Source organism: Paramormyrops kingsleyae, chromosome 17, assembly GCF_048594095.1.
Source record: "Paramormyrops kingsleyae isolate MSU_618 chromosome 17, PKINGS_0.4, whole genome shotgun sequence".
Lineage (NCBI taxonomy): Eukaryota > Metazoa > Chordata > Actinopteri > Osteoglossiformes > Mormyridae > Paramormyrops > Paramormyrops kingsleyae.
Genome location: NC_132813.1, coordinates 18,774,293 through 18,786,932, shown reverse-complemented (window position 1 = coordinate 18,786,932; position 12,640 = coordinate 18,774,293). Strand labels below are relative to the sequence as shown.

The 12,640-nt window shown below is 45.8% G+C and overlaps 1 protein-coding gene across 5 annotated transcripts in view; it reads left to right on the top strand.

The window, feature by feature from the left end:
• Nucleotides 1-5,103: 5,103 nt before the first annotated feature.
• Nucleotides 5,104-12,640, top strand: part of LOC111851267 (glutamate receptor ionotropic, kainate 4-like) — a 127,935-nt gene continuing 120,398 nt past the window's right edge. For 4 of the 5 annotated variants that reach the window (XR_011983272.1, XR_011983271.1, XM_072701335.1 and 1 more), the window contains exon 1: nt 5,104-5,853. The gene's annotated coding sequence lies outside the window, so the exon portion shown is untranslated. Of the gene's footprint in view, nt 5,854-6,335; nt 6,476-12,640 lie in introns of those variants that run through there. The other variant, XM_072701337.1, reaches the window with a different exon arrangement.

Sequence of the window (12,640 nt, the reverse complement as noted above, 5' to 3'; positions counted from 1 at the left end):
TTACTGGTTACAGCATTGAAGTGAATCATTAGGAAATTAAGTTGCAGTAATGTGGAAGGTCTTGAATTATAAACTGATAAACTAATGATGCAGTGTGTGATTTTAAGTCAAAGCAAGAAAATTACTTTGCCTTTGGATTCAGGGGGGTGTCCAGTCAGCATTGGTTTGCTTGCTTGTGGGGCCCCTGGTTCTCTGTCTGAGCAGCACAGTCCTTCACATGATGCCCTGTTTATCACATCCGGCTTGTGTGGCACGTCACCCGAGGGAGGCCCTGTGATCCCGTGCCCTGGGGCAGGTTCCTCTGTCTGTCCTTATGTGGCGAAGTGGGACAGCTTGAAGTGTCTGTGTGAGGAGGGGGGGGGGGGCAATAATGGTTTTAATTTACAAAAGATATGAGATCAGACTCTTGTATGTTAAGTATGGAGAAGCTGTACAGATGGCATGCAGGTAAGCTCTGCCCTGTGCTGCACCCGCCATGCTGCCCTTCCCGGAAGTTCCTGGAGTCTCCCGCAAATTGACGGCGGCTCCCTGAAAGCCATGGGTGATGTACGAGGTTTTACCGCAACCCCACCCTACCCAGTCGTAAAATTTCACAGGTACCCTCTTGGCCCATAGCCATAAATTAATTTCATGGCGGGGGGGGGGGTCCCCCTATGCAGCTTTCCCTAACTGGGGGGCTGAAGCAAATTTCAAGGGGGGTTCAAACTGGAACTTAACCACCTGCCTATGTGCCTGATTGGTGGGAAAAAAAAATTTGGGTCGTGGGGGGGGTTCGAACACATTATTTTGCTTCTACATGGCCATGTGCCTAGGGTTAGGGTATTGTGGGTGTAGAAAATGGAGGGATGGTATACTGTAATACCACCCAACCATAGCCAATGCCCCTCCCCCCTCCTAGTTGTCCCTCCTGCTCCCTGAAATCAATATGCCTGAGGTGAGATGTCTCCTACGCTGCCCTCATTTGATTCGCTGTCTGAAAGATTGCCGCACCCCTAAGCTCCGCCCCTCAGTGTCGGGGTTCTCTGCCCATTTAGAGAGACATGTTGCTGTGCATTTAGCCTTTTTAACAAGCTGTGACATCTGCACTTGTCCATATCACTCAGTATAGCGTTTATCTGCAGAATCGCGTCAGGAACACTCTTCCTGTCCCCTCCAGCCTACTTTGTCTGGCAGATGACCTGCAGTTCAAATCATCTGGCTAATATTTCAACGTTTTTTGCTTGAAGCTAATGCTCCGCCATGTAAATCCAGATATTTCCTTTTGACTGTCTTTTCCTTGTGGCAGTGTTTATTATGTTAAGATAATCAATCGATCATTGCTTGTGGGCATCTGTAGTACAAGAATCACAGGAAGGTGGTTTGTATGTGTTTGTACTGATGATGTTTCATTGATGATGCGTTTCCTTGACATAAAAAGCTGATGCAATGGACTGAAACGTGAAAGATGACATCATAGTTGCTTATAATGGCATGCTGACCAGGGAAACGGCTGGAACTGGTCCACTCACCCAACATGAGTGCTTATCGGTAGCTTAAGTATTCATTGCGTCAGATTGGATCCAAACCCCTGAATTTGTGGCCTGGAGGGGGCCTTTGGGGAGGGGAGCATAAATTCCGGTTTGTGACCCTGCAGTTTTTTAACGGCGGTTTATCATTTTCATCCTGCCAACCACTTTGCAGCCTGCTGGTTCAGTCAGAGATGTTCAAGCAGACAGTTTAAAACCAGGGTTCCCCAGTTCTGGTCCTGGGGAGGCCAGTCTGCAGCACAGTTTGCAGATTTCCCTGCTCAAACACACCTACTAAATCTGCAAATGAACTGGTGAGCTGAATAAGGCGTCTTTCAGTGGGGAAACCTGCAAACTGTGTTGCAGTCTTGTTTGAAGGGGGGGGGGGGTTGAAGCTGCTATTATCCTCGTTTATGCACTCATGCCCCCCCCCCAGAGCCTGGGACCCAGAAAGTCTTCCCCCCCAATGTGTGACCCTGCTTAGAATTATAAATAACCTTCATTTGTTTCTTCTCTAACCTGTTTAAGTTGACATTTTTTAATTGGCCTGTTTAATTAATCACACCTCTAAGTATTAACACACGGCCGCTCGTAGAGTTGGTGCACACCTCTACCCACTTACGGACTCCTTTGCAGTACTGGGCTGGTATATGGATGAGAAGAGAATTAACGATGGTAATTTTTTTAAAACGTGGTACAAATGTACAATGAGGCACACCCCAGCGGCTGAAGGAAGGGGCCAAAACACCCCTCCCCAGTCATTCTCACGATCTCTTTAAATATGCTGCATCCCCGATGAGTAGGTGATCTAAATCATTTAAGCAAAGAAATGAAGCTAATTTACTGCTGTGGGGACTCTTCATCCTCATCGGTGAAGAATTTGCTGCATGCGCATTACTGGGAATAACGGTGGAAGCCCTTAGTATTATCTGTGACTGTGACATTTTCCTACAGTAAGTCTAAAACAAATGGTTGAGTATGAGGTATCCTGTGTGTCAGGCCGTACCCCTTCCGGATGAAAGCAGGATCGCCACGGTCGTATCGTGCATAAGCAGGGACACACGGTGTCGATGTCAGTAATGGCAGCTACAGTGACGCATTGGTCACCCCCCTGCCTGTGGCCGGTCCACTTCTTTTTTTTTTTGTGAACCGACAGCATGTCCTGTTCAGCATGGCCTACCAGACCATGGGCTGTGCAGGGACTGGGCTCGGGCAAAGGGTGAGGAGGATCAGTGTGGAGGTCTACAACATGTCATTGGGCCTCACAGTACACGTGGTCTCCTTGATAAAGTCCCACTGTGGCTATGGCTCCTGCTTCATTGTGCAGCGGAGTCGAGGACTGATTACCGTAACTGCTACGTAATCCATGGACTCTGCCTGTTGTGCACTAACCCTTCTCGCAGTTAGGGGGCGCTGTTCCCCAGGTTACCCCAATCAGTCCAAATCATGTGAGGTGACACGAGTACATTTGGTTGCCTGAGCATATTTCAAGTTATGGGTTCAGCCTCCAGTGAACTCCAGGGTGGCTGGAAGCCTTTGGCAGCGCTCTCAGTCACTGTGGATAGCCTACCCCTGACCCTTAGCTTCATCCCACGTGCATCGCGCACTCTGGGCGGTTGGTCTTCTCTCAGAGAGACTATCCACAAAGCCAGTGGTCTGATCTCTGCACTGCATACAGAACGCACTGTTGTCCTGTCACCTTTAATCTTCATTATTATGCCGTTTTTATTATCCATCTCTCCAAGTCTAAGTTTGTGCATTTATTTTAGTTTGTTCTCTGTGTGTTCAGGAGCAAGCCAATGTTTTTTAAAGTCTTTTCAGAAAAGAATCGCTCTTTCCACTCTGTTACTTCTATACAGCTTCTTAATGCATTGCATTTTAGAATTACTTTTATAATCCATTACTAGAGGCTGCAGCGCTACTGCCTTTCTTAACATGTTTCATAACAGGTGTTTGGGGGGGCGGTCAAATTATCACGCCCCCTGCAGTCTGAGTTTTCTGTGAAGAATTTTCCTGAAATAACGTTTCCTTTGCTGTGCAGCGGTAAGTTTCAGTTTTTTTTTTTTTTTTTTGGACAGTGGATATTCAACGCCCCCATATTCCAAATTAATGAGCGTTGTTCACTGTGGGGCAGAAGAGTTTACGTTTCTTTCCTTAAGTCTCTTACCGTTTAGTTCAGACACAGAAAGCCAGAGGGGTCATGAAAGTTGAATGATGCCACTCTGTTTCGCATAAATCATGAAATAACTGCTGTGGTGTGGAGACTCGAATACGGTCTACAGCCTTTTCTGTCAGAATACACCTTACGTTTTCTCAGCAACACGGCATATAAGCCAGAGAGATCAACCTGTCTTACAGTACACGGGCTTATAAATAACGGTCCTTATTGCCGTTTTCTTTTTATGCTCACATTGTCGGCTGCCGTATATTGTCTTAGTTGCTCGTAGAAAGATATCCACTAATTACCAAGACGGACACTCTCACAGTTTATCCATAACCCTGTTCTATGTAATGTTTTGTCAGCATGTTTTATCTAACATCCTTTGCAATAATCACTAATAGTTGGAAATCTGGTTGTTTCTAATCGCATGCTTCACCCCCCCCCACCACACACACACACACACACAAATATGTATGTGTGCGCGCGTGTGTATATATAGACCTTTATATTCAGTATAGGTAAGTGGAAATGGGAGAAACCGTAATTTTTTACTTTGCTGATGAACCCCCTACTGTCACTTCACTCGTTGAATTAGGGAATAGTGGATGAAATGTAAGAAAAGAAGTGCACACGCTGAACGGCGCCTTTTGCATGCTAATATACCCCATGAATGTGGTCTGCAATAATGAAATGTCTTGTGCCCATTCCGGAATAGGCGGCGCGGCGCTGAGCTCTCCCACACCTCGCGGCACCGACGACGGCCCTCAAGCGTCCAGCGCGGACTTGATGCAATTTGTGGTAAATGCATCAGTCGGTGAAGAATAAACGTGAGATAAATAATTCAGGAAACAGGATGCATCTCCTGGCACTTTCCCCTTTTTCCTGCTACGATGCAAACCAAGCGGCAGATACTTGGGAACAGAGAGAAACAGGAGTCCCACCACGGGATCAGTCTTTGGGCAGTCAGCAGGTGGCTGCAAATGACCACTTTCTGAATGCTTATATTTTCATTTTATCATTCCGTAATGAAATGCTTTTAGCCTACTGTGTTTAATTATAAGCCGTACTTAAGTTTGCAACCTAAAAGAACAGCGCCTTTCCTAATTAAATAAAAACTTTCACCCCCGCAATGATATAAAGATGAATTCATATCTAATTTCTATCCATTATATTTCAATTGCACTTTTTGTCTTCCGTTGTTCCAACACCACTGCATAAATAACGCGCAAATCCATTAATAGCCTATTCTCAAAACAATTACAAATCATGTGTCAAAAATTTTAATGTGGAAAGGAAATGTCTAATCCGCTACGATTAGATCTTTACAGCACCTGAGAAATATTACAGGGATAAGGTAATACATGTTTAGTATATGCAAGCATGGATGGGGATGCTGAAGAGAAACAAGTTGTGAGCGTTGCGAATCTGCGCGCCGGAGAAGCGCATGGTGGAGCCCCGGCGCTCCCTGGGAAGCGGTCATCCGGTTGCATGTTATCGCCGTTTTACCCTCCCGCACTAAAGTGCTTTCTGTCCGCCACTTTTATTTGTGTTAATTACTCTGTCACGTCAATGAGAGAGCTTGGTCGCTAAGTCAGTGACTTCTCGGACCCGTACGCCGTCTGTAGCGCAGCCGAGGCGGCGGTGAGTCTTCTGCGGCAGGAGCAAGGGGGGTGGTGCAGGGACAACGATACCCTCTTCTTTCCGAGGAGAAAACTATATGTGAATTTCTAACACTTATGTTTTATTTACTGCCGATGATTTAAGGGAGAATTAGAGTAACTGAGTCGTATCGGAAGAGGAATGGTCTACTGAACCCCACTGGACCTAAGAGACCGATATATTTCAATATCTTCATATGTTTGGATGCGGATATTTAACAGGGGCGACGTGTTTTAAAGCTGTCTTTAAATGGATTCCTCTAATTTTAAGAAATTAAACTGAAACAGTCGCTGCGATTGACCGAGATAAGCGTTTGTTGCGATAGTCGCTGCACGACAGTATGACGGGGTGACGGTGCGAGCGGCGCCCGGAAAATGAGGTGACATTTTTTCACATTCCGTGTGCTTGCAATTCGTCCGATATACCGAAATAATAAAAAATACAAGAAAATCAAGAAAGGCTGAATTAAGGAGACAGGAAGCCTCAAAGCAAGGCAACAAAGTGGGGAAACTGATGCTGAAGAGCCAGGTAAGGAAGCGCCGATTAGTTCTGTACTTGAGCTTATCCTAGCTGTGGTGTTAACGAACGACTTTTACATTATAATTAAAGTTTACAAAAGTGATTTTCGATTGCAAAGTACATGACCCGTTTTCACATAAAACGCATATCTTTTACTATAAGCTGTAATTTTCCCCACTGTTTACGTATTTATTATGAATGCGAAACATGCTTTAAACGTATTTAAAGCACATAAGAGTTACACCCATTTACACATATGTGATGCATTTATTACACGGCCGTCTCAACGCATATCAAAATGTATCTCCCATTTTCTGTCTACAGATCCATATATTAGATTTTGTCACACTGCACTTTATCATGGGAAATTCCTGTAATGGTTGTAACTAAAACAACAGCGGTATTCCCAGTGCTTGGATGCAGCTGTTTGGAGGTCGCTAGGTGGGTGCATGCATGCATCCCCGCTTTGACACCCTCCCCTGTGCGAGCCGGCGAATCTACTGAGGATCGCACCTTCACTTCACTCTATGCGCGCCGCGCACGCTGCTTGCATTCTATTCTACTGCACGGTCTGCTGAAAGTAAATATTTGAACATGTTCTGCAACATGTCCAGAATTGAAACCTTCTCTTGTAAGTATTTGCCTTTTTCCTTTAGCTGTATTCCACCTCTAAAATCAGCTTCAGCTTTCCGTGCTGTTCATGAAGCACCGTTATTTCCTGCAAAACCATCAGCGCCTCGATCGTTATCTGATATTCTTTTCGTTGACTTTGTAATTGAATTGCATAAAAGTTAGGACTCGGAAATTATAGTAAGGAATAAGTATTGTTTTAAACTAGGAACGCACAGTAAAGAAGTGTCATACATTTAGTGTTACTGATTAACACCTGCTTTTAACAAGTCCGCAGAAACTACATTAAAAATCACCAGCTCCAGAAGACATAGGGCATAAGGCTTTTTAAAAGGAGGATTTGGGAGATGGGCACCTTCTTGCATACACTGTACCTGCAACCACGGGACAAACCTGGCACCATTTGTACGGAAAATCGCCAACTACGTGAAAAGCCCTCCAGACATTTTTCCCAAGGATCCCGAAGTACTAGTCTACTATATTTTCTCAAAGTTTTAAGTCAGTGTAATAGACTGTAATGCTTTAAATATCTCGGATCTAGAGTCGTTTGTTTATTTTCCCTTGCTAGGGCTTGTGTTTGAAATGTGAGGCTAATCTCCCTTGTTTGTTACCTACTGTACCTGGGGTTTGGCGTTAATAGCAAGCAGTCCGTTAGTCGCCGTTGACTGACTGCTGAATATCTTTGGGCCGCTGCTCTCCTCTTGTAACCTAGCTTTAGAAACTCCCATTCTAGCTGGAATAATGTTGAGTTTTATAAATGTTTTTGTGAATACAATGCTTTAAAAATGACTGGCATGGTGGCTCTCTGGCTAACACTCCCCCTTCCATCTCCCCGGTGGTTGGTATAATTCCCACCCTGATACTGAAGCCTGTATTTTCAGTGCTTTCCTCCACAGCGTTATTACACGCAGTTAGGTGCATCTTTTTTGTAAAAAAATATAGGACTGTTTTATTAACAAAAAATAAGATTGACAAGTAAGGTGGTAGAGAACAGAGGTTTCGGCGGAAATGGCTGTTTTGTTGCGTTTGTACTGTACTTTATTTGCAGCGAAGGCACTGTCTGATCGGAGAGCCCCTGCACCAGCGCGAAGGTAGACAGCTCAGCGGCTCCTTTACCGCGGTGCAGCCTCTGCAGAGCTAAGGGCTGCCATTCAGCACTGCTGCTCCCGGGAGCCGCTCTCCTGTGAATGCACATGGGACATACGGCGGCCGTTTGCGGGGGAGACAAAGGTTTATGGGGTGGAGGTAGATGAGTTTGAGGTGTGTGTGTGTTTGTGTGTGTGTGTGTGTGTGTGTGTGTAAAACCAAACTGTTAATCCAGATAACCACAAGCTAATTAACAGCCAGTAGAACCAACCAACATACCCCAATTGAGGCCTAATTATCACCTGTCTTTTCTAATTTTCATCTTACCAAGAATGAAAACATATAAAGGAAATTTGCATTTCATTTGACATCAGTGATCTGTTTCAGTTGATCTGCTTAGTCACAAGCTGTCACATGTTTCTGGTGCGAGTTCGCTGTATCTTTGTATTAATATCATCTTGTGCCTCATTTTTTTACACAACTGGTCCACTTTGATGTTTTCAAATGTGCTGACAGTTCAGTACTAATGCAAATATAATGTTCAAGTGGCTTTACCCAATAAGCGACCCCCGCCACCTCATCTACATTGTGATATGTTTGATTCAGAAAAATGAGAACATTTTCTGCCTTCGATTTAGAACCTTGATTTAATCCAAACGTAATATGTAGATGGAGTTTATTTAATAGAACCCTCTGAGACGAAGAGCAGAAATAAGTGGATTTTTTTTTTATTTTTTTTAAAAAACCTCTTTTCATGCTTTCCCTGATTTTATTCCACTGGGCATTATTATTGAAGCTTTTTGGTGAAAATTTGCTGCTAAGCGTAATTCAGCTCTTCCTGCAGTGAGATGGGTTGCGATGTCGTGTGGTGGCGTGTCTGCTCTCTGGTACCATCCAGCTTCCTCTCGCTCCCATCAAGCTCACTGGGATTTTGACCATGTGGGATTAGGTGTAAATGGTGCTGGCAAGATAGAGGAACAATTTGAGATAAGTCTTGTTTTGAGATGGTAAAGTCCTGAGGTCAAATGGGTTTCAATTTAAAGTTTTATCTTACCTACAAGACACCACATTGCAGTTATTTAACACCATGTAGTCATTAATGATGTCTGTCAGAGCAGTCCCACAGAGTCTTTGTGGTGTCGGGGGGGCAGGGGGGTCATTGGGTGTTTGCGCATGCTTGTTAACCCCAGTTGCTCCAGGATCTGGCTCTGTGATCCTCACTTGTACATCACTGAACTAAATGTAGTGGGTGGGAGGTGATGCACAGGAGACTTGAGTTCCCATGAAAACCTGTGAATATTCCTGCACAGCCCCGATAGGCCCAGAGCTTCCCACATGAGGCAAACACGAGCGTGAGGTAGTGCTGTGACCAGGCCGAACTGGACCTGAGTGTGCATCTGTGACCCACAGCACCAGTCGCTGAGCTGCAGTTATCTTCAAGGGATTCAAAAGGCCTTTGATAAGACTCTGTAACTTTGATAAGCAATAGGCTGGTCCAAGAGCATCAAGTCCCAGCATCCCTTGGCAACAGGTTTGAGGAACGAGAGCCTGGGATGGTTGGTCTCTTGCACGGACTGTATGGATGACACACTCAGTGGTAGATCTGAAACTGGTGTTCCCCACATTGTGTGCACAGGAATATCTTGTATAAATAGTGACAAGGACTGAAGCAGCGGCCCACAGTATTTATGTAACACGTTTGGATGCTCATGGGAACAGCCACCATCCCGTCCTGCCGCCCGTTTCCGATCATTGTCTTGGCTGTTTTACGGTTCGCTGCTGACTCGCTTGAACGTGAAGTGACTGCGTGCCTTTAAATCCTGTTTAATCCCCCATCCCTGTGTGCTTATAGTGAGCTAATGCGCGGGGTGACACCCCCCCCCCCAGCGTGCATTCAGAATGCCAAAACACCCCCAGGGACATTGATTACAAACTGTGATTTTTTTTGTTCTTTCTGTTCTTGCTGATGATTCTGCTTGGCTTACTTCTCATGCTGATTATGGCTAAAGAAGGAGGGTCTTGTGTTTCTGACCAGTTGGATGCTGGTTCTTGCTCTGTGGGGCCTTCTCCTGTCACCCTCCTTGTTGTGGATCTGAACCCCTGGAGATGCTGTCCTTAGACATAACAAACATTAGTACTGAGTAGACAGCAGCCCTTACATGCGATGGGAAGACTGTTGTGCTCATTCTCCCAAAATGAGCAGCTGCCATATTTCCTTTGTGCTATTAGACAGTTATTTTTCTAATTTAAAGTAGGTTAATGTTGCTGTGCTCTGTAGGAGTGGGTAGTTCAGGTTGGCTGCAAATTGTGTCATTTTGTATCATAATTTCCAAGACGGAATGTCTGTCTGCATAAATCTTGAAAAGAGACATTTGTTCGTTTGAGAAGCACACCGTCCGGCTCATAAACAACCTTATTTTGTAATCCTGCTAGCTTTTGCGTAAAATTCCTTTATATATTAAATCTTGATTTCTGTTCCCGGCTCCCGATCTCACCTCTCAGAACTTCGTTTAGGCTGGCTTGAAAATTAATATTGTCTGGATCGATTTTTATCTGTTTGGTAACCACCCCCAAAACTCGTTGTCTCTGGGTACGTGCCAGTCGCTTCAGTGCATGAAATCCCTATCTCTGGGTGTCGATACCGAGTGACCTCCAAAACACCTAGATGGATCTTCCCACGGTACTTCAAGCTATTTTTTTGTACAATCCTAGGTTTAAACAGGGGGTGTGTATTTTTTTTTTCCTGAGTTTTTATTTGGCTCATGGCCAGCTGAGATCTCCATGGCAATCTCACGGCACGGCCAGTTTAAATCCACTCACGTCAGCCTCAGCCCCCGACTCTCCACACTAGATCGTGCTCCCTGTGCAGGTCGCTTCCCAAACATGCAGACCACCCCCCTCCAGCTGTCTCCATACCCCACTGATTGCGACCCAGCACATCACAGTCCTACCACCCTGCAGTGAGAGTGGACAGAGATGTCTCTCCTTAGCTGGCTTTCCTGCTGATCGAGAGGCCGTGTGCGGTCACACCTGAGCAAGGGTGGCCTTGTACAGCAGAGCTGAGTATTAACCCTGGCCCTGGCACCTGAGTTACCTGACTCTACACCCAGCCAGCAGGTGGGGAGAACGATGAAGATCAGGAGTTAAGCAGCTTCCAGTGTTGTGACTGAGCTCTTGATTATCACAGGGGGGGGCGAGAGAAACTTGAGTCACCAGCTAACAGGTACCGGAACTCTTTCGATTTTTCCATGCCTGTCCTGTGAGGTGGTGGATTTGGCTGCGGGTTGGTGCAGAATGCTGGTGCCCAAGGATGCTGCTTCCTAGAGCGGCTGATGGGTCCTGCTGCTGAGTGACAGCATTTTTACATACAGTAACAGCAAAAATTTCGAGACGCCGAGCTGCTTACAAAGGAGAGAGTTAGTGACATCACATGACCTCGCCATCAGAGTATTCGGAGGAGTTTTACCAGAAAGTGAAGGAAAAGCAACCAATGAGTGCTCAACATATGTGGGAGCTTCTTTGGGACAGCTGGAGAAGCATCCCGGGAGACCACCTTATGAAACTGGCATAGCGGAGACAGTAGGGTTTTAAGGGCTTTGCTCAAGGGCCCACGGTGGGATCACTCTGCCGACTTAGGTGTTTGAACCAACAACCTTCTGTGTCCCAACCCACAGAGCTGCCCCACCCATCCAATAATGTTTTTGGCCAATGCATATTCCTTATATCTTATTTTATAGTTTTGATGTCTTTATAAGTATTCTAAAATGTGGAGAATAGTACAAATGAACTTTTCTATTGGTAGGCGTGTCCAAACTTTTGACTGGTACTGTGTTCCTGTCTGATCACCCTTCTTTGAACTGGTATACCGTTCATGGTGTCTTCTGCATTATGCCCTTTGCTGTCTTGGATTGACCCCCCATGAACTGGATAAGCGGCTGAAAGCTGGATTGATATTAGGAAATTAGCAAATAGACTTTATTTTTCAGGGAATGGATCCGTGCAATTTGAGAATTCAGCTTCGGAACTCCCCGCATATTTGATAACCGAGCTTGATGCTGGCAGATTATAGACCGCCCATGAGCTCGCAGCAGCTGAATTCTTTTAATTTCGCAGGATTTGAGAAATGAGTGTTTACTACCTAAAATCAAATGTGGAGCGCTGCCTTTGATGCTGTATATGTATATTTTTGAGGTAATGCAGATGTTACCTGTCAGGAACATAGTGGGAATAGACAGGTATTAACCCTGGAACACGGTTCCAATGTAAAAAGGTTTTGTACCACTTTGAAAGCGAGTAAAATCCATGATCAAAGAACAGTTCTTCAAACAAATAGTGTGGCTCGTGGCTGGGTGCCGTGGATAGCCATTAGCACTAACCCGGTTTGTGGCTAGGCGTCTTGGATAGCCGTTAGCACTAACCCCGGCTCGTCACTGGGCGTCCTGGATAGCCATTAGCACTAACCCGGTTTGTGGCTAGGCGTCTTGGATAGCCGTTAGCACTAACCCCGGCTCGTCACTGGGCGTCCTGGATAGCCATTAGCACTAACCCGGTTTGTGGCTAGGCGTCTTGGATAGCCGTTAGCACTAACCCCGGCTCGTCACTGGGCGTCCTGGATAGCCGTTAGCATTAACCCGGTTTGTGGCTAGGCGTCTTGGATAGCCGTTAGCACTAACCCCGGCTCGTCACTGGGCGTCCATTAGTGCTAACCCTCGCTCATGACTGGATGTCGTGGATAGCCATTAGCACTAACCCCAGCTCATGGCTGGGCATCCTGTATAGCTGTTAGCACTAACCCCGGCTCGTGGATGGGTGTCGTGGATAGCTGTTAGCACTAACTATGGCACTTAGCTGTTTTTCTCACTTTTTACCTCGTTTCCCCCAACCACTGCCCCTCCGCTCTTTGAGGACAACCTTCGACAGTTTGTTATTCGTTTAGCGGCACGTGGCTGACTCTCCCGGTTCTGGGTGGGTGGGGTTTCCAGTGTGACAAGGGCGGCAGGACTCTCCTTGGACCAATTTTTTTTTTCGTCCTTGACTGAACTTGTGACATTGTCCTTGAGTGCTGTCACCAGGTTGCTAG